Source organism: Rhinatrema bivittatum, chromosome 1 (assembly GCF_901001135.1).
Source record: "Rhinatrema bivittatum chromosome 1, aRhiBiv1.1, whole genome shotgun sequence".
In the NCBI taxonomy this organism is placed as follows: Eukaryota; Metazoa; Chordata; class Amphibia; order Gymnophiona; family Rhinatrematidae; genus Rhinatrema; species Rhinatrema bivittatum.
Genome location: NC_042615.1, coordinates 604,385,528 through 604,411,774, shown reverse-complemented (window position 1 = coordinate 604,411,774; position 26,247 = coordinate 604,385,528). Strand labels below are relative to the sequence as shown.

General features: G+C 42.5%; 1 protein-coding gene across 2 annotated transcripts in view; it reads left to right on the top strand.

Moving 5' to 3' along the window:
- Positions 1-26,247, top strand: part of LOC115100925 (zinc finger protein 474-like) — a 134,989-nt gene that overhangs the window by 15,330 nt on the left and 93,412 nt on the right. For both annotated transcript variants that reach the window (XM_029620034.1, XM_029620023.1), the window contains exon 3: positions 11,751-11,810. The gene's annotated coding sequence lies outside the window, so the exon portion shown is untranslated. The remainder of the gene's footprint in view (positions 1-11,750; positions 11,811-26,247) is intronic.

Here is a 26,247-nt window from a genome sequence, read left to right as displayed (position 1 = left end):
GTGGGTACCCAGAGAGTCTCACGCCAATGAAGACTGGAACGGAAGTCCAATGAGTGGAATTCAGCAGGAAGAAAGTCCTTGCTAACTCGTAGCAGTGAAGGGTCGAGTAGTTTAAGTATCGGAAGCGGATGACGTCATTCAGGGGGGACGCCCCCGAGGTTCCCACCATGACGTGTACAAGAGCGGCCCATGCTTGCGCGCGCACGCCTAAGTGATCCCTGGTCCAAGATGGCAGTCGGCAGTGCCCACGCCGTCCCGGGGATGCCAGGCTGGTCAGCGGTAGCTGGCGGAGGCCACCATTTGTCCAAAAAATGAAGATGCAACAGAAAAAGAGGTAAGCATGAGAGGTTGCAGCCGTCTGCGACCGATGGGCGTAACACCATCAAGCCCAGCATCCTGTTTCCAACAGTGGCCAATCCAGTTTACAAGTACCTGCAAGTACCCAAACACTAAGTTGATCCCATGCAACTGATGCCAGTAATAGCAGTGGCTATTCCCTAAGTCAACTTGATTAATAGCAGTTAATGGACTTCTCCTCCAAGAAGTCCATTCTTTCCAACCACTTCTTTTAGTTTTTTGTCTAATCACGTTCCTCATTTAAAATTAAATGCTTCTGCCATAGTTTTATTTAGGGGCGGATTTTCAGAGCCCTGCTCGCCTAAATCCGCCTAAATCCGGGCGGATTTAGGCGAGCAGGGCCCTGCGCGCCGGTGCGCCTATGTTCAATAGGCCTACCGGCGTGCGCAGACCCCGGGACTCGCGTAAGTCCCGGGGTTTTCCGAGGGGGGCGTGTCGGGGGCGTGTTGAGGGGGCGGGCCCGATCCGCGCGGCGTTTTTGGGGCGGGCCATAGCGTTTCAGGGGCGGGCCCGGGGGCGTGGTTAAGGCCCGGGGCGGTCCGGGGCGTGGCCGTGCCCTCCGGACCCGCCCCCAGGTCGCGTCCCGGTGCGCTAGCGGCCCGCTGGCGCGCGGGGATTTACGTCTCCCTCCGGGAGGCGTAAATCCCCCGACAAAGGTAAGGGGGGGTTTAAACAGGGCCGGGCGGGTGGGTTAGGTAGGGGAAGGGAGGGGAAGGTGAGGGGAGGGCAAAAGAAAGTTCCCTCCGAGGCCGCTCCGATTTCGGAGCGGCCTCGGAGGGAACGGAGGTAGGCTGCGCGGCTCGGCGCGCGCCGGCTATACGGAATCGATAGCCTTGCGCGCGCCAATCCCGGATTTTAGCGGATACGCGCGTATCTACTAAAATCCAGCATACTTTTGTTTGCGCCTGATGCGCCAACAAAAGTACGCCAAATCGCGCTATTTGAAAATCTACCCCTTAATGTCCTCCCTTCAGCAAATTTGATTGCATTATGATCACTTTTGATATATGGCCCCATCACCATTACTACTTGCAACAGGTCCTGTATTCCACTGAGGACTAGATCTAAAGTAATTCCCTCTCATGGTTCCCCAGATCATTTGCTCCATGAAGCAGTCATTTATGGCATCTTGAAAAACTTTACCTACCTAGCATGTCCTGATGAAATATTTAACCAATCAATACTGGGGTAATTGAACTATATTTTTATTATTGTTTTGCCAATTGTATTTGTCTTTCTATTTTCAGTTAGCATTTCACTGATTCTTCATCTTAGCCAGGTGGACTGCTATACTCTTGCCTGTCACACATGGAATTTCTAGTTATAAAGATTCCACAGTTCATTTTATTTCCTACTGGACTTTTATCCTGCTGTCTCTATGCCATCCATAATATATTGTGCTACCCTTCCACCAATTTGATCTGCCCTATATTCTACTGCATCTCCCCCTCAAGCTTCTGCTTCCTCTCTCCTCTCTCTGCATGTCCTTCAACTGCCTCACCTGTGTTTCTCCAAGTGTAGCCAGAATCTCCATCTACCCAACTCTGAGACACTTCCCCAGGGTACCATGATGCCATTCTCCCCTTAGAATTCTGGGAATTCTGGGAATTATAGTGTTTGGGAATTATAGTGTCTGGGAATTATAGTGTTTGGATAATTGCCAGGTTCTTGTGGCCTGGTTTGACCTTTGTTGGAAACCGGATGCTGGGCTTGATGGACCCTTGGTCTGACCCAGCATGGCAATTTCTTATGTTCTTATGTTCTTAAACTCTGCCCTGGAAGCCTTTCATATCTCATGATGCCTTCTCTGCTCCTAGGGATAATCACCTCTGCACTTCCTCATTTAGGTAGATGAGGGGACATATATACCATCATACCTATCCAGTTTAATATTTCAACAGCTGGCATTGCTAGTGATGAGTCTATGGTGGCACCACTTGTTCACCCCAGATACCTTTTTTCAAGCTCTGGAAAATATCTTTTGACAGTTCTAAATATTTCCTGAATAAACCTTTTTATTACAGTCACCATTCAGAAAAACCCTCATATATGCTGCTATTCACCCCAGGAAGGCAGAAAACTACAGGGATATATTGACCTCTTGTTTTTGATTTTTTAAAGCCGCAGTTCAAAAGAGCTGCAGATGATTCTTGCAGGCTTACACAACTTGATTTGGAATGTGCATTAATGCTATGCAAAATGGACCCAATTAATTTCCAAGATCTTCAATGATCCAATCAATCAAATCAATCAATCAATGATCTCCAATCAATAAATCAATCCAATCAATCAATCCAATCAATCAATCAATCAATGATCTCCAATGATTCAATCAATCAATCAAGCCAATCAATGCTCTCCAATGATCCAATCAATCAAATCCAATCAATCAAATGATTTTGGAGATCATTGGAAACTTCTCCTCCAAGAACAATCTTCATGCCTCATGCATGCAAAAAGAGACTTTTACACACGTAGAATTCACGACCTCATATTCGACACCAAGGCCCTATTCTCCTACGTATCTGAACTCACAAAAATCACCACCCTGACCATCCCAGATGATGAAGCACAATCATAAGAACATAAGAACATAAGAAAATGCCATACTGGGTCAGACCAAGGGTCCATCAAGCCCAGCATCCTGTTTCCAACAGTGGCCAATCCAGGCCATAAGAACCTGGCAAGTACCCAAAAACTAAGTCTATTCCATGTAACCATTGCTAATGGCAGTGGCTATTCTCTTAGGGGCGGATTTTAAAAAGCATTTACATGCGTAAATCTAGGTTTTACGCATGTAAATGCACTTTACTCGAGTAAGTGGGCTTTTGAAAATTGCTACAATATATGCCATTGAATTGTCCATAGAATTTACTAGGGTAAGAGCACTTTACTCGAGTAAATGGCTTTTGAAAATTGCTACAATAGTAGCTACATTTACGCATGTAACTCCTTTTGAAAATTACCCCCTAAGTGAACTTAATAGCAGGTAATGGACTTCTCCTCCAAGAACTTATCCAATCCTTTTTTAAACACAGCTATACTAACTGCACGAACCACATTCTCTGGCAACAAATTCCAGAGTTTAATTGTGCGTTGAGTAAAAAAGAACTTTCTCCGATTAGTTTTAAATGTGCCCCATGCTAACTTCATGGAGTGCCCCCTAGTCTTTCTACTATCCGAAAGAGTAAATAACCGATTCACATCTACCCGTTCTAGATCTCTCATGATTTTAAACACCTCTATCATATCCCCCCTCAGTCGTCTCTTCTCCAAGCTGAAAAGTCCTAACCTCTTTTGTCTTTCCTCATAGGGGAGTTGTTCCATTCCCCTTATCATTTTGGTAGCCCTTCTCTGTACCTTCTCCATCGCAATTATATCTTTTTTTAGATGTGGCGACCAGAATTGTACACAGTATTCAAGGTGCGGTCTCACCATGGAGCGATACAGAGGCATTATGACATTTTCCGTTTTATTCATCATTCCTTTTCTAATAATGCCCAACATTCTGTTTGCTTTTTTGACTGCCGCAGCACACTGCACAGACGATTTCAACGTGTTATCCACTATGGTACCTAGATCTCTTTCTTGGGTTGTAGCACCTAATATGGAACCCAACATTGTGTAATTATAGCATGGGTTATTTTTCCCTATATGCATCACCTTGCACTTATCCACATTAAATTTCATCTGCCATTTGGATGCCCAATTTTCCAGTCTCACAAGGTCTTCCTGCAATTTATCACAATCTGCTTGTGATTTAACTACTCTGAACAATTTTGTGTCATCTGGAAATTTGATTATCTCACTCGTCGTATTTCTTTCCAGATCATTTATAAATATATTGAACAGTAAGGGTCCCAATACAGATCCCTGAGGCACTCCACTGTCCACTCCCTTCCACTGAGAAAATTGCCCATTCAATCCTACTCTCTGTTTCCTGTCTTTTAGCCAGTTTGCAATCCATGAAAGGACATCGCCACCTATCCCATGACTTTTTACTTTTCTTAGAAGCCTCTCATGAGGAACTTTGTCAAACGCCTTCTGAAAATCCAAGTATACTATATCTACCGGTTCACCTTTATCCACATGTTTATTAACTCCTTCAAAAAAGTGAAGCAGATTTGTGAGGCAAGACTTGCCCTGGGTAAAGCCATGCTGACTTTGTTCCATTAAACCATGTCTTTCTATATGTTCTGTGATTTTGATGTTTAGAACACTTTCCACTATTTTTCCTGGCACTGAAGTCAGGCTAACCGGTCTGTAGTTTCCCGGATCGCCCCTGGAGCCCTTTTGAAATATTTGGGTTACATTTGCTATCCTCCAGTCTTCAGGTACAATGGATGATTTTAATGATAAGTTACAAATTTTTACTAATAGGTCTGAAATTTCATTTTTTAGTTCCTTCAGAACTCTGGGGTGTATACCATCCGGTCCAGGTGATTTACTACTCTTCAGTTTGTCAATCAGGCCTACCACATCTTCTAGGTTCACCGTGATTTGATTCAGTCCATCTGAATCATTACCCATGAAATCTTCTCCATTACGGGTACCTCCCCAACATCCTCTTCAGTAAACACCGAAGCAAAGAAATCATTTAATCTTTCCGCGATGGCCTTATCTTCTCTAAGTGCCCCTTTAACCCCTCAATCATCTAACGATCCAACTGACTCCCTCACAGGCTTTCTGCTTCGGATATATTTAAAAAAGTTTTTACTGTGAGTTTTTGCCTCTACAGCCAACTTCTTTTCAAATTCTCTCTTAGCCTGTCTTATCAATGTCTTACATTTAACTTGCCAATGTTTATGCTTTATCCTATTTTCTTCTGTTGGATCCTTCTTCCAATTTTTGAATGAAGATCTTTTGGCTAAAATAGCTTCTTTCACCTCCCCTTTTAACCATGCCGGTAATCGTTTTGCCTTCTTTCCACCTTTCTTAATGTGTGGAATACATCTGGACTGTGCTTCTAGAATGGTATTTTTTAACAATGACCATGCCGCTTGGACATTTTTTACTTTTGTAGCTGCTCCTTTCAGTTTTTTTCTAACAATTTTTCTCATTTTATCAAAGTTTCCCTTTTGAAAGTTTAGCACGAGAGCCTTGGATTTGTACACTGTTCCTTTTCCAGTCATTAAATCAAATTTGATCATATTATGATCACTATTGCCAAGCGGCCCCACCACCGTTACCTCTCTCACCAAGTCCTGTGCTCCACTGAGAATTAGATCTAAAATTGCTCCCTCCCTTCTTTCAGAGCAAAATCTCCAACCTCTTAACACTCCTGCCCTCCAGCACCACCTCATCTCCTATCTCCTTCTCCTCATATTCCGATACGGGAGCCATACTTGACTGCTTCAAACCTACATCGGCCCTAGAGATTGAATCCCTACTAAAGGGAATGAAACCCACTAACCATCGATCCAACCAAATCCCGACTAAACTACTCCTATTGGTGCCGGACACTATCTCCAAGCTGCTGGCTGATATTATAAACTGCTCTCTATCACAAGGAATCTTCCCTGATGTTCTAAAACTCACCACCCTCAAACCCCTTCTTAAGAAACCAAACCTAGATCCCAGGGAACCCAACAACTTCCGTCCTATTTCCAATCTGCCTTTTGTTGCCAAGATTATGGAAAAATTAGTCAGTACTCAACTATCAGAATATCTTGAAGACCATAAAATCCTCTACCTAACTCAATAAGGTTTCTGCAAATCGCTAAGCATGGAAACCCTCCTCATCTCCCTCATGGACCACCTCATTATGGGCCTAGGCAAAGGAAACCCCTTCCTGCTATACTTCTTGACATCTCGGCGGCATTCAACATGGTGAACCACTCAATCCTCCTAAATCGACTATCAGACATTGGGATAACAGGAAGGACCTTCAGATGGTTCGATTCTTTTCTCAGTAATAGAGGCTATAAAGTCAAAATCAAAAACAAAGAGTCTCCGCACATTAGTTCTTCACTAGGAGTACCTCAGGGCTCTTCGCTGTCCCCCACCCTCTTCAATATCTACCTCCTACCCCTCTGCCAGCTGCTAACAAGCCTAAAACTAAAACACTATCTTTACACCGATGACGTACAAATCCTGATTCCTATAACTGAATCCCTAATGAAAACACTTACGTTCTGGGACAACTGCCTCCAAGCTATCAACCTCCTCCTCACCAACCTAAACCTGGTACTTAACTCAGCCAAGACGGAATTCTTCCTCATATCTCCTGACTACAGTGATATCCCTCAGCTGACACCCCCCCTCCCCCTCCAACACCTTAATCACCCAAGTAAGAGATCTTGGAGTGATAATTGACAACCATCTGAACTTGAAGTTCATCAATCACACAACCAAGGACTGCTTCTATAAATTACAGGTGTTAAAAAGACTTAAACCTCTTCTACATTTTCACGACTTCAGAACCGTCCTCCAAGCCATTCTATTTTCCAAGATAGACTATTGTAACTCCCTTCTGCTGGGTCTCCCCGCCTCCACCACCAAACCTCTCCAGATGCTTCAAAATGCGGCTGCTAGAATTCTGGCAAATACCAATAGAAGAGACCACATCATGCCCATCCTAAGAAACCTGTACTGGCTACCAATTAGCTTTAGAATTCTACACAAGTCCCTCACCATCATCCATAAAATCATTCACAACCAAGTCCCCATCGACCTTCAATTCCCACTCAGACTCCACACCTCTTCAAGACCTATCAGAGAAGCCTACAAAGGATCTCTGCACACCCCTTCAACCAAATCTACCCGTCATTCAGCCACTAGATAAAGGGCCCTTTCAACAGCGGGACCAGCCATCTGGAATGCTATTCCCCCAGATCTCAGACAGGAACCCTGCCTGGTGACTTTCAGGAAAAAAACTCAAGACCTGGCTGTTTCAACAAGCCTTCCCCTAACTCAGGCCCGTCTCAGCTACGCCCCAGTTTATAGACTAAGGCCACACAATCAGTGCACTCCATTTCTACCCTGTATATTATTTGTTATAGTTACCAAGTTCACCTTCTGCCTCTGGCCTTTTTCATCTCCCCAGTTCCATTGCCCTTGTTTTATTGTAACTTTGCCTCTTCTTCTATGTTAATATTAATGTTATAACCCCTTGTTCCATGTAAACCGATTTGATATGATCTGTATCATGAATGTCGGTATAAAAAAGTACTAAATAATAAATAATAATAATAAGATTCTGAGCTCCAGAGGGCAGACCACCAGATATTCAGGTTTTGCTGAATTGCACCGCTATAAAAGGGACCTTTAGAGAGATATGTGGGATAGTGCAAAAAAATATTTGACACAATTCAAAACCTATTTGGGGTGCACAGGAGATACTGAAGTCCTCCACTCCACCCATGGACTTGCTTGCAAGAGATATTTACTCACACATATGTAACCCCTCATTCACCTAGTATCACCTTCCCAGCACTGGTCTAGCTCTGCCAGGGTGAGGGAACACTCAGTCTGGACTGGTAGGCAAGATCATCTGCAGGGGCCAAACTAGGCTGAGGGGATACCTATGAAAAGAATCAATGTCCACACCATAATTGTGCTCCAAAATAAAGACAGATAAATTCCAGAAATAACCAGTTCAACAAGATAAACCATATATTGAATTCACAGTTCAGTACAACAGCATAAATTAAAAAAAAAACAACCCTAGGTCAAAACCCAAAAGTCACAGACCACTCTCTTCCAACCCCATTATCCTTCACAGTTACTCTTCACTCTTCTGTCCTCAAGAATACAGAGGTCCAAATTCTTTTTCACTCAGCGTATAGTTAAGCTCTGTAATTCATTGCCAGAGGATGTGGTTACATCAATTAGTGTAACTGGGTTTAAAAAAGGTTTGCATAAGTTCCTAGAGGATAAATCCATAAACTGCTATGATGATTATTAATAAGCAATAGTAGCTTGTGATCTATCTAATGTTTAGATACTTTCCAGGTACTTGTGACTTGGATTGGCCACTGTTGGAAACAGGATACTGGGCTTGATGGACCCTTGATCTGACCCAGTATGACATATCTTATGCTTTTATGTTCTAATAGCATTTAGCTAGATAATTCAGAGGTTATCCAGCTAAGGCCTGGATTCTCTAAGGTCACAGACCTTAGAGAATCCGGCGGTAACGGGGGACAGGGGGGGTGGTCCTGCGATAGCTGGCAGCGACGCACCTCCACGGTGCGATCGCTGCCGGCTTTCATGCCAAATAACTACACCATAAAAGGTGTAGTTATTCGACGCAAAACTGGTGGCAATAAGGGTCCTTACCTTTTGCCGCCAGCAATGTCTCTGCAGAGTCGGCCCTGGTGCAGCCCCCATTTAGTGATCGCACGTGAAAAGGGACTTTTCGCGTGCGATCGCTTTTGAAAATGACCCCCCTAGTGTGCAAACAAGCTCTGATCTTTCTCTTGAAAAAACTTTGACAGGGTATCACAATCTATGTACTACAGAGTATTATTCCCACAGCTGATTAAGTGACTTTTCAATTCTGTTTTTAAAATAAAATCATTTACATTCAGAGCAAAAGCTCCAATATTCATTTAAGGCAGACTGATAAGCTTCCTTAGATAACTGATCTTTCAGCTTCCTCCAACACCTTTCCAATTGTCTCACTGCTCTTGACAGCAACTTCATTTGAAAAAGAGAAGGCTTTCTTGCAAACACATTTAGATTGTACAATCTTTTGAGGGGCCAAATTATTACATACTGCAGTAAGAGAATCATTCCACCGCTCAATCAATTATATGTCATCAGAAGCTTCATATGCATTTTCTTGAGATGATTTATAATATTCTGCGGAACATGCAGCTTTAAAAACCTTATTATCTATAAGAGGTCTCATTACCTTTTGCGTTGACTCACAGGGACACTTACCAAATTGAGTACTGTCAACCTGAAAAAGCACCAGAAAATGGTCGGACTTTAATAAAGGTATCTTATCTTTAACTAAACTTTTTTTGGCCTATTCACTTGAGCATAAAATCATATCCAAAGTATAGCTGGCAGCCTGGCACTGTGCGTATGACCAGACACTAATTGAGTTATGTCAGACACAACCATCAATGATAAAACTCTACAGTATAAGAGGATGAACTATCATCCATCCAAATGTAAATTAAAATCACCAATGATTAAAAGTTTATCTGCCTTTAGGTTTATCTACCTTTAGATTAATCAGTTGCTCAGCCAATTGATTAATATTAGCCATCACAAACCCAGGAGGGTTATAAGGCAAACAAAATGAATCTGGAAAAAAGATGTCCATGTCTTCTCATCCTCCTAGACCTATCAGCAGCATTTGATACGGTCAATCATAACACACTAATAGATTGTCTTTCAGATATTGGAATTAAAGATACAGCCCTCAACTGGTTCAAATCGTTCCTTAAGAACAGACAATATAAAGTCAAGGTCAACAGGGAAGAATCTCAACCAATCTCCTGCAACTTGGGAGTCCCACAGGGATCGTCTCTATCACCAACATTATTCAATATTTACCTCCTCCCACTTTGCCAACTCCTCCTTAACCTAAATCTCATCCACTACTTATACGCAGACGATGTACAGATTCTAATCCCAATCACTGAATCTCTCCAAAAAACCCTGGATTTCTGGAACACATGCCAACAAGCCATCAACAACTTACTCACAAGCCTAAATCTTATCCTTAATCAAAACAAAACAGAATACCTACTCATTTCTCAAGATGGAACCTACTCACTCCCCAGCACCAACCTCTCCACTCAAATAACATTGTCACCACAAGTCAGAAATCTTGGAGTTATACTTGATACCCAAATGAATTACAGAGCTCTCATCAATAATATAGTAAAGGACGGATTCTTCAAATTACAAGTTTTAAAAAGACTTAGACCACTCCTCCATTTTCAAGATTTCAGACGGGTTCTGCAAGCAATCATACTCACGAAAATTGATTACTGCAACTCTCTGCTAATGGGCCTCCCCGCAAACGCCTTAAAACCACTACAGATGTTGCAAAACGCATCAGCAAGGATTCTAACCAAGACCAAAAAAAGAGACCACATCTCACCCGTTTTAAAGGACCTGCACTGGTTACCAGTCAATTTCAGAATACTCTTCAAAGTGCTTTCATCAATACACAAAGCACTCACAACCTGGCCCCACTTGAGCTCAAAATCCCTTTACAACTGCACCCCTCTACTAGACCAGTGAGACAAGCCTACAGAAACAACCTCCAAACCCATCCAATGAAATCAGCGTTAAGCAAAAGAGCATTCTCCACAGCTGGCCCCAAACTCTGGAATACTCTCCCACCTGAACTCAAATCAGTGCAATGCCCCATTGTTTTCAAAAAAAGACTTAAGACCTGGCTCTTCCACCAAGCTTTTCCATAATTTCAGCTGGCTGAATTCATCTCTGCCAAGGTCCCCTTTAGGTCTTTATCAATCAATCTATAAGAGAACTACTTAAATAACTCAGGTTTTCAAACAACCGACAAGAGATCTATATAAGAAAGAGACAAGTTCAACTCTAAACATTCCTCAAACCCCAAAGAAATACCCCAATGAATAACACAAATAATACCCCAAAGAACTCAAAAAATCAATACCCAAGCCTATGTTGTTATGCCTATGTTTTTTATGCCTTTGCCTACATTAGGCTTTATATATTGTATCTATGTTATATTCCCCATATATTTATTTCCAAGTTATTTATTCCTGTTCATTGTAAGACAATTACCTGTCACTGTTAAAGTTTAAAATGTAAACCGAATTGATCAGTAATTCTGTTATTGGAAAGTCGGTATAGAAAAGCTATAAATAAATAAATAAAAATAAATAAAACACTCAAGTAGAAATGCACATGACTACTACCTCAGCTGGCTAACCGAAAACCATATCTACAGCTTCAAGGGAAAGAGACGTCTTGTAAATAACTAAAATGCCTCCTCCTCTCCCAGACAATCAGGGTTGATGAATATATAGAAACTCCTGAGAACAAATCTGGTTTAAGGTCACAATATCATGTTCTAGCAACCATGTTTCAGGTATTAAAGTAAATCCAGTTTGTATTGGCAAAGCATATTTAAACGTCACCTGAAAACATTTTTATTTAAGAAGGCATTTGATATTGAGCAAGGTAGATTATTATTCTATATTTTAGGTTATTTGCTATCTCCTAATATACCCGAATTTCTTAGTTCTTTTATTTTAACTTATATATAGTTATGCTACTGTAATGTTATTTTATGTTTACATAATGTGTATGAAACAATGTAAACCACTATGAACATTTTGTATGGAGAAAGCAGTATATACATTATACAACTTTGTAAATATATAAGTAAAGGCTATCATTTAAAGATTTTTCTTTTTTTTCTTTTTTTTTTTTTTTTACAGAACAAGCATTCAAATAGCCAGCCTGAATAGATGAAGTAGTCTTGGTGACCTTAGAAACAGGTACTGGCAAGGCCTTCTTTACAGGAACTAGGTATCTACATGTACTCCAAATGAGCTGAGGTGACTCAATGAAAAGGGAAGGAGGGATTGGATAGGCTGGGTTAATTAGGGCTTGAACTGCCGCATCATGTGATCAGTGATAAAGCAGCTAAAGTGGCTGTGATTGAGGCCCGCTAATGCCCTCTGCTGATAGGGAGGCTATGTGGCAGGCAGATTCATGACACAAACTTTGCTCAAAACATGTATGGAACCCCCTTTGGTTCACCCTGTTTATTCTGGGTCAAGATGTACAAAGCATCTGGGTGGGGGAAACCCTGCACTCATCATGCTCTGACTTGTTACACTGTGGGGCAGATTTTAAAAGCCCTGCGCGCGTAAATCCAGCTGGATTTACGCACGCAGGGGACTTGCACGCTGGCGAGCTTATGTTGCATAGGCCGCCGGTGCACGCAAAGCCCTGGGACGCACGTAAGTCCCGGGGCTTTGCTTGGGGGGCATGCCGGGGGGCGTTCCGGGGGCAGCGTGGCAATCAGGGGCATTCCGTGGGCAGAGCCGTGTGTGTGGTGCCGGCCTGGGGGCATTCCGAGAGTGTGGCCAAGGCCTCCGAACCAGCCCCCGGGCCGGGGAATGGTGCGCCGGCAGCCTGCTGTCGCTTGCAAGTTACGCCTGCCTCAGGCAGGCATAACTTAACAAAGGTAGGGGGGGATTTAGTTAGGGCTGGGGGGTGGGTTAGGTAGGGGAAGGGAGGGGAAGGTGAGGGGGGGGGGCAGAAAAAAAGTGCCATTGGTCGGCCCCTGTCACATGGTAGGAGCAATGGATGGCTGGCGCCATCTTGTACTGCTACCATGTGACAGGGGCCGACCAATGGCACCGGTAGCCCCTGTGACATAGTAAGGGCAAAGGCTATCGGCGCCATTTTGAATACCGGCAGCCAACGGCCTGAGTGCAAGAGATCGCTCCAGGACCCCTGCTGGACCACCAGGGACTTTTGGCAAGTCTTGGGGGGTCAGGAGGGTGGGGGGTTGTAGTTAATTGAGTTTAAAGGGTTCAGATGGATTTTGTTTTAACTTTAATGGGAAACAAATCCCTTATGTAACTAATGGATGAATCAGGATCCCCCGAAAACGGATGTAACGGATTTGGGTCCCGATGAATACGAATACCGAATTGAACGTATCCGTCCCTGCTGCACATTCCTAGGAGTGGCACCCTGCAGGGGCTATCCAGCTCAAGGGATTGTCCCAAGGCAGAGAAGAAGTGGAGTGGAGTCCATCCCCCTTCATGGTTGGACTGGAGTGAAGAAGTACCAGAATGGAAAGGAGTGAATCTTTTCCACCCATGAGAACCAATATACAGTCAAACGAAGAAGAGCATGTGTGGGATGGTTTAATCAATTGGGAAACTGCCCTAGACTGTTCTTGACATGTGGGGTCCAGGGGATCTGGCACAGATGGAAAGGAGAGTTTTTCTCCTCCCTCAGGAGGACTTATCATAATGGTGAAGTAGAAAGGTCAGTGACCAGAGTCTGAAGTGGTATTGTACTCCTCCCAATGAACTACCCAAAAAGTAGGATGTTTCAAGAGGGGAAGAAACTGTGCTAAAGAGCGGGGTGAGTTGTGTTTCCACAATATGATCTTGCTATTGCTGTGTTTGGGGAAACCAGCATGAAAGCATGGTAATGTGGAAAAGTTGGGTAAAGAAGATCATTGATATTGCAAGTGCTGAGCAGTGCTGGGGGAAAAGTGGTGGGAGAAATGTAATTCTATAGAATTTGTGCTTATGTATTTTGTGCCCATTGGATGAGAAATTTGGGTATGCCTAAAAGGAAAACAACAAACAGCCCTCTCATAGGGCTAAAGGAGTAAAAAGGCAATGGATAAAATATCTGGTTGACTCTTATGGTCAGCTGTAATGTTGACTGGTGTTGATATGGAAGCCCATGATTTTCTGACTAGTTTAGTAATACCAATGATTAAACTATATCATCCATACACATAGATCTGTGCTGGCTGGATATACCAAAAAATAAAGGTGCACTTTTTTTGGAATTGGATGCAATATGTCAGTGTCTCTTATTGAGCCAATTTGATTTTATAGATTGAGTCAGAGATCATGGAGTGGAGTAACAGAATGTCCTTCCTGTCCAAGCAGTGACACATAAAAAGAGTTGTGATAAAAGCATGCTGTCCCCATTAGCTCGATTTCACCATCTAAATAACCTACTTTGAAGAGCACACAAAAAAATATGGAAAAGATGCCCTTTAAATAATAGGGAATTTCCACCTATCATTTTATGTATCCTGTAAGGGGTATAGTAATAGTAATATTTATTTTTGATAACATGATGTTGCAATCCTGCTCGCAGACCCCATCCCGCGAGCAGGCCCTCACTCACCGCCATTGCCGCTGACGCTGCCAGACTCTGCTTAGCGCAGCCTGGATGGCCGCGTTGCTCCTGTCGCCGCTCGCTGCTCCCCGGGGCCTTGCTTGTGCAGCCGGATGCCACTGATGCCATCTGCACGGCCTGGTGCCGCTCCTGCGGATGCTGCCAGGGCTTTCTTTGCGGTCTGCAGGTTGCCGCCATTCCACGTGGCGTGGTGCCACCGGGCCCTGCTCCCTCCTTTGCAGCCTGGAGTGCCACCGCCGCTGCCTTCTGTCTCCGCAGCAGGAAGCCACTCGGCTCCTCCTCCCTGAGCGTTGGGGAGGCTGCTGTTCCTTCGTTCATCATGGACTGGAGGCCACCACTGTCCTCGGTCCTGCTCCACTCACTGAGCCCTCCTCTAGGCATGTGGCTGCGCCACTTCATCCAATTTAAAGGGCTAGCGGCGGGAAAAACCCACAACCCCACTGGACGTCCTCATCAGCTTCACTTCCTGGTTCAGCCCTATAAAAGGGCTCAGTTCCTGTTCCTCAGGGCCTTCATATTGGATCCCATGGTCATCCATGTTCTTCTTCGCTGGTCAAGATCCTCCAAGGTCTTCATTTGTCTAAGATGGTTCTTCGTTCCATGTCTTGATGTTCCTGGTCTTGTTCCTCATCAGAGCTCCTTCATTGCCTTGTCTTTGTTCCAGATGTCCTGATGCTCCAGATGTTCCTTGGTCCTGATGTTCTGAAGTCCTGATGTTCCTGAACTCCTGATGTTCCAAGTCCAGTTCCGAGTCTTCCAAGTTCCGAGTCTTCCAGCTCTTCGAGTCCTCCAGATGGCCACCCCAAGGGTAAATCCATATAGATCTGGTTCCTGTATCCATTCATTGGAGCCTTGTTTGGTTGGATCCTCTTCTGGCGCTTGTCTCACTCCTGCGTGATCCGCAACCAGCCTTCCCAGGTTGTATAGGGCACCCTGAGGGACAGTGCCCACCTGCACCTTCCAAGTTCTAAGTCCTCATCTGAACCTTCCAAGATCCAAGTCCTCATCTGAGTCTTCCAAGTTCCAAGTCCTCGTCTTGTTCCTGCCCTCAGCCTCCGTCTGGCCTCACGCACTCATCATTCCCAAGCGGCGGGTCCGGAAGGGCTTCCAAGTGGCCGGAGGGCTACACCTGAGACCAGCATTGCATTGCTGGGTCTCATTGGTGCATGTAGGTCCAGTGGAGGGCTGATCCTGCCTGGTTCCTGTTCCGAGTTCCTTGCTTTAGTTCCAGTCCTGCTTTGTTCCTGCTCTGCCAGTGCTTGCATGCTCTCACCTCCCATGGTGTGTCTTGGGGGCCATGGTTCAGGGGCTCATGCTCTCCCATGAACTAGCGATCGCACCTCCATGCCCTCATCACCAGCCGTGGTCACGCCTGCATCAGGATCCAAAAGCCGCGGTTGCAACACATGATTTTCATAATAACTTAAAAATGGCTTACAATACAATAATCAAAATATAAAACAAAAATATTATTACCAAACATTAAAATTCATAATGCATAATAATGACATAATACCTCTGTATCGCTCCATGGTGAGACCATATCTTGAATACTGTGAACAATTCTGGTCGCTGCATCTTAAAAAAGATATAGTTGTGATGGAGAAGGTACAGAGAAGGGCAACCAAAATGATAAAGGGGATAGAACAGCTCTCCTGTGAGGAAAGGCTGAAGAGGTTAGGGCTGTTCAGCTTGGAGAAAAGACGGCTGAAGGGGGATATGATAGAGGTCTTTAAGATCATGAGAGGTCTTGAACGAGTAGATGTGAATAAGTTATTTACACTTTCAGATAATAGAAGGACTAGGGGCATTCCATGAAGTTAGCAAGTAGCACATTTAAGACTAATCAGAGAAAATTATTTTTCACTCGACGCACAATTGAGCTCTGGAATTTGTTGCCAGAGGATTGGTTAGTGCAGTTAGTGTAGCTGGTTCAAAAAAGGTTTGGATAAGTTCTTAGAAGAGAAGTCAATTAACTGCTATTAATCAAGTTTACTTAGGGAATAGCCATTGCTATTAATTGCATCAGTAGCATGGGATCTTCTTGGTGTTTGGGTAATTGCCAGGTTCTTGTGGCCTGGTTTGGCCTCTGTTGGAAATAGGATGCTGGGCTTGATGGACCCTTGGTCTGACCCAGCATGGCAATTTCTTATGTTCTTATGACAACACATAAAAACAATTATAAAGTAACATAGAAACATAGAAATGACGGCAGAAGACCAAACGGTTCATCCAGTCTGCCCAGCAAGCTTTCGCACTTGTTTTTTTCTCATACTTATCTGTTACTCTTGGCCCTTAGTAACCTTTTGGTTCTATTTCCCTTCCACCCCCACCATTAATGTAGAGAGCAGTGTTGGAACTGCATCTAAGTGAAATATCTAGCTTAAATAGTTAGGGGTAGTAACCACCACAATAAGCAAGCTACACCCATGCTTATTTGTTTACCCAGACTATGTAATTCAGTCCTTGTTGGTTGTTGACCATATATAGATCCACTTTTCTTCATTCCCCCTGCCATTGAATCAGGGAGCCAAGCTGGATATGCATTGAAAGTGAAGTATCAGGCTTATTTGGTTTGGGGTAGTAACCGCCGTAACAAGCAAGCTACTCCCCTCTTTTTTGTGAATACAAATCCTTTTTTCCACATTTCCTCTTGCCGTTGAAGCTTAGAGCAATGTTGGAGTTGTGTATGTTTATTGAATATTTATTTATTTATTTATTTATTTATTTACGTTCTTTTAATATACCGATGCTCAAGACTAGGTCTTATCGTACCGGTTTACAATAAACAAGGGGGAAACCAGTTAACATAGGAAGCGAAAAGTTACATTAAAACAGGGGGATCGAACATGGCTGTTAGAAGAAAGGATAGGTTAACAATTTCTATTCTAAACATATAGAAGAGTCTATCAGCAAGGAGTGGTTGTTTCGCTGTTAAACTTAAATACATATTTACATAATGGAGATTCTATTGCAATGTTAATATACAAGAGCGGTTCTAGAATAGCGGATACTTGATGCAGCTGTGAGAGGACATCCACCAGGGGGTGGAGGTCCTTGCGGGTACCATGGGTTTCTTCAGCGATATGCTTGGGCGAAGAGCCAAGTTTTCAGTTTTTTTCTGAATGTGAGATGACAATGTTCCTGGTATTATGTCCAGGTAGTAGCCGTCATTCCCACGAGCCACCCTCTCTTCATTCACATTCTCTAGACTTTATGGATCCACAGTGTTTATCCCACACCCCTTTGAAGTCCTTAACAGTTCTGGTCTTCATTCTGGCATTCCAGGCATCCACCACCTTCTCTGTGAAGAAATACTTCCTGACATTGGTTCTGAGTCTTCCTCCCTGGAGCTTCAAATCATAAAACTATAACATCATATTAAAAAGAAGAAATCCAATTAATCAAAAACCTTACAAGACAACGAGGACTTAACCAGTTTTCTAAATTTCAGATAGCGACCTTCTGAGTGAATTTCCTGGGGCAATGAATTCTATTGGTATTGGAATGAAGATTGCCTTGTTCCCTACAGATAGAGTTCTTTTGGGGACAGCAGATTTAACACTTCTTTTTGTGAGGATTTCATATTACTTGTTGGAAGATCCTCAACAGATTACAAAAATAGCTTATGTTCCTTTAAGAAGTATTTTAAAACTTAAATATAAAACTTTTAAAATAATTTGGCATCAGGTGGGGGGGGGGGAGGGTTTCCAAGATGGTGACTGAATGAGATGCTACTGAAGGAGCTGTGAGATTTTCCTGTGAAATATATTGCCAATTTTGCTTGAAATGCCCCATACCAAACACAAAGCTCACCTTTGGGAGAGCTTAGCAAATGTGGAAAATGAGGAGTTGAAACAAACAACAATTCAAACCTTCTTTGTGTCCACCCCGAAAGAGCCAGGAGCGAGAGCCACAGGAAGGCAGGATGGAGAGTGAACGTCCCCACCTCAGGCTGAAGAGATCTTGCTTAGTCCCGGCATGCCAGAGATGCCATCCCCGCCTCAGTGCCAGAGTTCAGTGGAAGAGGTGGAGCCGAGGGATTTACTGCTTAGTGCCGGTGGACAAGGATCTCATCAGGAGAGAACAGCTGCAGTGGAGACCGGAGAAAGCACAACACTGGGAACATATCTACCCACCTCTGTGGAGGTTGGTGAACCCGCTGTTCAGTGGGAATATGGAAGGGACTCTGTAACTGGGGCCGTAGAAAGGGGTGAGTTACCTCAACCTTTAACTCCTTTTCTTGTAAGGCCGGCAGTTATTACTAATGAGGCAATATGGGAAGCAGTAGCTGCAATTGAGCTAGCTATTGTGAACTTTTCAAAAACGGTAGCTGTGGTGGCGAAAAATTCTGTTGAAAATGATGAGAGGTTACAAGCTCAAGAAAGAAAGATTGAGATGGTGGAAGATAAGGTAAGAATTATGGAAAGTTATCAGCAGAGAATGTCCCAAATGGAAATGGTTTAACAAAAAAGAATTGAAAATATTGAGAACTCCCTCCGTAGCCTAAATGTGAGGGTTATGAATTTTCCAATAATAAATCACATTGTATCTCTCGATTTATTTAAGGAATATCTAAATAAGATATTAAAGATTCCAGGGGAAGCAGCTTTTTTAATAATTAGAGCTTATTATTTATCACAGAGAAATAGAGAACAGCAACAACAGCAACAACAACAAATAAATGCCACAGAATTACTGGAATTAAACAGTGATGAAGATATCTCTATCAGAGGAACATTATTAGTAACTTTCGCTTTCTTGACTGAGAAAAACAATATCATGAGATTATTTTTCCATAATAGACTTGAATTATTTCGAGGTCAAAAGATATTGATGTTCCCTGACATCACAAGGCCTACCCAAGAAAGGTGAAAGAAATTCTTAGAGATGCGAGACGAAGCTGTGATAAAGTGTACAAAGTTTACTTTGCGATATCCCTGCAAATGTGTTATTAAGTTTCAAAGTCATACATATGCTTTCTTTGAGCCTTCACAGCTCCATTTCTTTCTTAATTCCTACCCCAATCTGACCCAGCCAGTTCAGAATGGAAATGAGTAGGAATTTCATTCAGTCGCCTGTTATTCTTATTATCGATATATGATTACAATCGCTTTTTCAGTTCTTTATTTTCACCCCTACTATATTACTTATTTATATAGTGGTATTAATAGTAGTAATAAGATGATTAAGTTGGAAATTGCAATTTGTAATATTTAAAAAAAACAAAAAAAAACCCTACTTATTTTCTGTCACAATGTTTTAAATTGTGTGTAAACAAAACTTTAATAAAAATAAAATAAAAATAATAATAATCTGGTATAAGACAGGTAACCAGTATAAATATTTCAATATTGGAGAAATATGATCAGATTTACATACATTTTTCAGTGTTCTAGCTGTCATATTCTGAAATAGTTGAAGCCGTTTCAGATTAGTCTGAGTAATGGTTAAGCAAAGGGCATTACAATAATCCAGCATTGATTGGACTAAAGTGCAACACAACAAATACAAATACTGAAAACTCAAGATTTTAGTCTACAAATCATACATAGACTAAAAAAACACCAATTTAGCAACACTGGATACCTGCTTTGCCATTGTTAAAGCGTTGTCTATTTATTTAATAACATTTTTAACCCCCACATTTCAAGAAGATATTCATGGTGGTTTACAAGCATTATAGGCATAAAATATATAACAATAAAAATGTTTTAACAATAAAAATACAGAATGTGGAGAAAAAGAAAAAAACCCCACAAAAATTTAACTAAACAATAGAGGTAAAGCAATCCCTGAGTCCTTGAAGGAAAGCATAAAAACTTAAGTTTTTAAGGCTTTTTTGAAAGACTTGATGGTGGGTGCAGCTTGGAGTGTTTCTAGCAAACTGTTCCATAGGCATGGTCCGGCAACAGAGAAAGTTTGGATGTCACATCAAGTCTTGCCAGTAGCTTTTTATTGGTGGATCTTAACTACCTTAACAATGTCCAATAAACTTCAAAAAAAGACTCAAGACCTGGCTTTTCTCCCAAGCCTTCATATGAATGGATCTATATTTCCACTATCACCGCAGGATCATCTCATCAGATACCCAACTGCCTAATTAACTAATCAACCAAGAACTCAGATACACCACATCCCCCCAACGACGGCTGACACATTACAGGACTAACACTCGATAAGCAAACCGCTATTTATGTTAGACTCATACTCATTGTTGAAAATGTTATATCATAATCTAATGTTTAATGTTTAATGTTATATATATTTATATTTATATTTATATTTATCTTAACCAATCCCAGTTCATACTCCTGTTCTCTGAAAGACACACATATGTTTTGTCATCCCAAAGTTACTTGTAAACTGAAGTGATTAGCAACATTGTTGCTAGAACTGCGGTATATAAAAAATGTTAAATAAATAAATAAATACCTTGATGGTTTATTGAGGATAATTGCAAGCCATGTCAATCATTGGTAATTAAGTAGATTGTAGGTTAGAGTAGGTATTTTGCACTGAATTCTAGAAGCAATCAGCAACTAGTGTAGATCAATAAGGATTGGCGTAATGTGATCTCTGCTTCTGGTCCCTGTGAGTAATCTGTTATATTTTCAATAACCTGTAGGGGGCGTAGCATGCTTGCTGGAATGCCTAAGTATAATGAATTGCAATAGTCCAGTGTGTTAAGTACGAGGTATTGCAAAACAGTGCCAACATCCTGATTATATTGTAGCAGTTTTAGGTTTTTTAGTAGGTGCAAATTGTAGAAAAAAGATTTAACTATCAAGGAGACAGATTTCATAAAAAAGTTATGATTTAGGTGTGTGCCTAAGGGGGTAATTTTCTAATGGGATCACACGTGTGATACCTAGATCGGGGCGGAGTCGGGGCGGCGTCAGCACTGGATGGGGAGGAGTCGGGGCGGCACCGGGGCGGATGCGGGGGAGACATCGCTGGCGGCAAAAAGGTAAGAGCCCTTATCGCTGCCAGTATGCGCCCAATAGCACCACGTTTCATGGTGACGCTATTGGTTTGCGAAAGCCGGCAGCGATAACACCATGGTGGTGCGATCACTGCCGGCTTTCGCAGGCCCGCCCCCCCCGCTTTGACCCCTTATCCCCCGGTACCGCACGATTCTCAAAGGCCTGCGATTTTAGAAAATCCAGGCCTAAGTTTCTTACGATTTTCTGAATGGGCAGTCAGTCAATGGTAATGCTAGAAGGTATCTGATGAGATGGGGATGAGTTGAAGATAGTAACAAAATTCAAGTTTTTTTAACATAAAGTTGTAGGCGATGATGGTTGAGCCAACATTTTACAGAATTAATATACAAAGTTATGAGCTTGATAATATGAGTCCAGGAAACAGAATATGGGACAAAAAACTGTATGTCATCTGCATAAACATTCTAGTTTATTTATTTGTTGATTTTTATATACCGACATTCGTCGGAACATCATGTCGGTTTACATTGTAACAAAATAACAAGAGAGAGAAATACAATAAAACAGGGAAGGTAAGGGGGAACAGTAATGAAGGAGGAGAGCGGATAGCAGTAGGAAGGACAGGGAAAGAGAGAAACTTGATAGGAACATTTGAAGAAAATAAATTAACAATAGACAGACCAGACCAGTGATGGCAGTGACAGGGAGAGGTGTGTGTGTGTGTGTGTGTGGGGGGGGGGGGGGGATGGTAGGGTAAGCTTAAAAGAGGGTGAGGGGAAACTTATAACAGAATTTAGGCGTCATTGCTTAGGGGGAAGAAACACTATGTTTTGGAGTCTTTGCTTGGAGTGAAGAAAGGGGGAGAAAAGGAGAGGCAGAGAGGAGGAGGGTGGAAAGGGTGGGCTGTGGTTAAAGTGTAAGCTAAGTTTGGTCAACATCTGGATATGCTAATGTAAAGAGCCAGGTTTTGAGCCCTTTTTTGAATTTAGGCAGGTTAGGTTCTAGACGGAGGGCCGTGGGCAGGGTGTTCCATAGGGAAGACCAGCAATGGAGAAAGCCCTTTCTCTGGTTTAGGTGTGGTGAGCAGTTTTTAGGGAGGGGGTGTATAGAGTTCCAGCAAGGTTGGATTTGGAGGGGTGGGTTGATGATCGGAAAAGTGGTGCATTCTCGAGCCAAGTATGATTTTGATTGTACAATAAATTGTGGAGAATGGTGAGTGTTTTGTATTTTATGCGGGAGGCAATGGGTAACCAGTAGAGGTTTTTTAGGATTGGGGTAATATGATCAGATTTACGTGTGTTTGTGAGAATTCTGGCCATGGCATTCTGTAAAAGTTGGAGGGGTTTGATAGTGGAGAGAGGGAGGCCCAGAAGTAAAGAATTACAATAGTCCAGTTTAGTTAAAATAGTTGCCTGTAGGACTGTGCGGAGGTCTTGGGTATATAGCAGGAGTTTAAGTTTCTTTAGGATGTGCAATTTGAAGAAGCCAGTTTTTATGATGTTGTGGATGTGAGATTTGAAATTTAAATGTTGGTCAAGAAAGACACCGAGATCTCTCACATTGCAGGTGAATGTATCAGGTGGAGGGTTGGTGTTGCCAGTTGGGTTTTCAGAATATCCACAATGAATATGCATGAGATAAATTTGTATATACTGGGTCTCCATGATATGCAAATTTATCTCATGCGTATTCATTGTGGATAACCTGAAAATGTGAATGGCTCTGGAGTCCCCGGTTTGAGAAGCCCTAGTCTAGAGGTCCCTTGGGGCCTTAAAGCTCATTCTCAAGCAGTTTTCTGCACCAAGTGTTGGTGGTACCACAGCATGTTTTCAGGGTGGCAACTTGGTCTTTTTTGCACACTTTCTCTAAGCATTCAAGATTAGAATTTCATTCTCTGGATGCCACTGCTTTTGGGGCAGGTGTACTACAAGTAAGTCCTTCAAATTCCCTCCCAGTTTAGGGTGGCTTGGGTGCATCCCAATCATCTGGACAGGTCTGAGGGACAATAAAGAAGGGAAAAATTGGTTCTTACCTGCTAATTTCTTTCCTTGAGTCCTCTCAGAGCAGTCCAGAATCCCACACTTATCTTAATCTGAGGTCTCCTCTGTATGCATATATGGTTTTCAGAGTTTTAATGTTTTCAATGGACTGCATCTCCTCATGGAGGGACTTTAGTCCTAGCTTTAGCTTCACCATTGTCTTTACTTTTTTTGTTCCCTGCTCAATGTGGGATAGTTGATTTAGCTTTGTTATATGTTTACTGAGAGACCGCAGGTAGCACAGTATCTTAAGTATCTACAGTACTGTAAAACGTTTGTTCCCTGTCTCCATCTCCTGGTAGAGGAGAAAAACATTGTTATGGTTTTGAGGTGTTGGAGTGGATTCTTGGGTACTGCGGTGATGGCCACTCCCACGGGGAGGAGCCCCGTGAGGAACCGCAGTACTAGGCTAGACTCGAGACATGCAAACACAGAGATTTGTCTTTTATTATCTAGCTGGATGATACCACCAGAGGTGGCAGTAGTGAGCTGATCTAGTAGTAGCAGTCCAGGGACCCTCGGCAGAGGAGATCCGTCTCACAATGGTAGATGTTGGCAGCGCACGATAGTATAGGGAGTTCCGGATGCAGGTTCCCAGTGCTGAGCTGTAGATGAGACAGACTGACAAAGATTAGATTACTCACTAGGTTGGTAGCTGTAATTTTGTAGATACCAGCAGGCACCAAGGCAGGGAGAGCAGGCCCTTGAGGAGCGAGTACCTGGTATCCCAGATAGGCACCTGAAAGAAAGCAAAGGGCCCCCAGGAGTGGATACCCAGATTAAATGAAATACCCCGAAGGGCAGAGAGAGCTTCCAGCGGCAGCAGGGAAGCGGCAGAGAAGCTTAGATCGGAGGCGTATCCAATCCTTGCTAACTCGAATTGTTAGCAAATGAAGGGCAGGCTAAATACCCGGATGGCATGACGTCACTCGAGGGGGACGCCCCCGAGGTTCCCGCCATGACGTGGATAAAGATGTGGGTGGCATGCGCACGCATACCCTAGGAGGCCCTCAGGAGAAACATGGCGGATAGCCTTGCCATAGCCATTCCGGGGACGCTGGAGAGAGCGGCAAGCAGACGTGGCGGTAACCATCTTCCGAAGGCTAGCGGTGAGAGCAGAGAGAAAGGTGAGGCACAGAGGTTGAAGTCGTCTGAGCCCAATGGACGCAACAAACATTTATTTATTTATTTATTTATTTCAGATTTTTATATACCGACATTCTCAATACAAGTATCGAATCAGGTCGGTTTACATAGAACAAAACTGTCGCAATAAAGGCGTTACATTAAACAGCGTTTCTTAACATATGAGTAACATATAGCATATAACATATAAATATAAATAATACAAATTAAATATTACATAGACAATAATAATAATAACTCGTCAACAGGACGTGGATAAATGTAAGGAATGTTTAAAGCGTGAATAAGTATCTTGAATAATTAAAGGGGTAGTCTAAATTGTGATATGTGGGTACATAGACCTTGTTGATGTGCAAAAATCCGAGTTATGCATGAGTTAAAGAAGACTGATGAATCAGAGAAGAAGTCTTAAAGAGGAGTGTTGTTCAGATCTGGCGTGGTTGGTTCTTGAGGGGAGTATGGGTGATCGAGGATCTGATGTTGGACTATTTTTCTCTTTGACCGGTGTCTGAGTGATCTTGTGATTCTGTGTAGGCTTGCCTGAAAAGCCACGTTTTTAGGTTTTTCTTAAAAGTTAGATGACAAGTCTCTTGGCGTAGATCCGGCGGTAATGAGTTCCAGAGGGTGGGCCCGGCTGTGGAGAGTGCTCGTTTTGTTAGTGTAGTTTTGATCGGGGGAGCATATAAGGAACCTTTGTAGTTGTACCTGATGGGTCTTTGTGATGTGTGAGGGCGGAGTTGTGAGTTTAGATTTAGGTGGGCGATGCCCATGATGTCCTTGTGGATCATTGATAATGTTTTGTAGGTGATTCTAGCTTTTATAGGAAGCCAGTGAAGGCTGTGAAGAATAGGTGTTATGTGGGCTCTTTTATTTGTGTTAGTGAGTAGCCTGCGGCATTCTGCTGGTCTGGGAGCATTCAAGGAAAGAAAATTAGCAGATAAGAACCAATTTTCTGTTAGCTCACAAAGTCAGCTGGGCTCAAAGGGAAATTAATATTTTTAGTTGCATCACCAGCCTCTTGAATTAACAATTTATCTGCTGGTTTCCTTTGCATGAGACATCAGTGCAGGCAGAAAACACAATGCTTGCAAGCTATTAGTTTCCGTATTTAGTGACATAAGTTACAAAAAACAGCCTGAGGCCAGGCTCCTCTTCCTTTTTAGGCACATGTCCCTTATTTCCAGTCAATAAAGACATATCAGCGGAGGTTCTTGAAAGCACAGGGAGAGGTTGAAGTCCTTTGTAGAAGTTAAGTATTTCAGAATTTACATTCCCCTCACATATTTATTTAATAAACTTATCTTTTCATCGTATGTATGATGATATTTTTAACCATAAACAGACAAAGCTGTAGCAAGGCACCCTTTGATTTCTAACATACTTAAAAAAAGTGCAAATCAGTGTGTTGTACCCGAGGTTTCTTTAGGTTATTTTTCAGTGGTCCTAATTTATGCTGTAATAATAGGATTGATTCCATCAAGTTTATTCTAATTTATCATAAGACATTTTAAATGAAAAATGTAATTTTTAAAGATTTCCAAACTCCTATTTCATCGAATTCTATTATATTCGGTTTTAACCAAACAGTGGCTTTTCACACATGAAGCAGATGTGGCATTTCAAATTTTGCATGTGCTTCCCTTTTATTTTTTTGTGGTTTTTCACTCTGCCAGGGACAATTTTTCCGTAAGGTCAGAGAATTCCACAAGTTTCTAGTGTTGAAAGACCTGTACACCAAGAATTACAGCGTGTAGCAAACGTTAGTGTGAATAAACTGAGTCATATAGCCCTGTCTATAACATTTTGTTTAGATTTAGAAAAAAAATGAAGGATTCATCATTGCTCAGTTCCAGTGTTCACAAGAAAAAGGAAAAAATGATAATTGAGCAATGCATTAA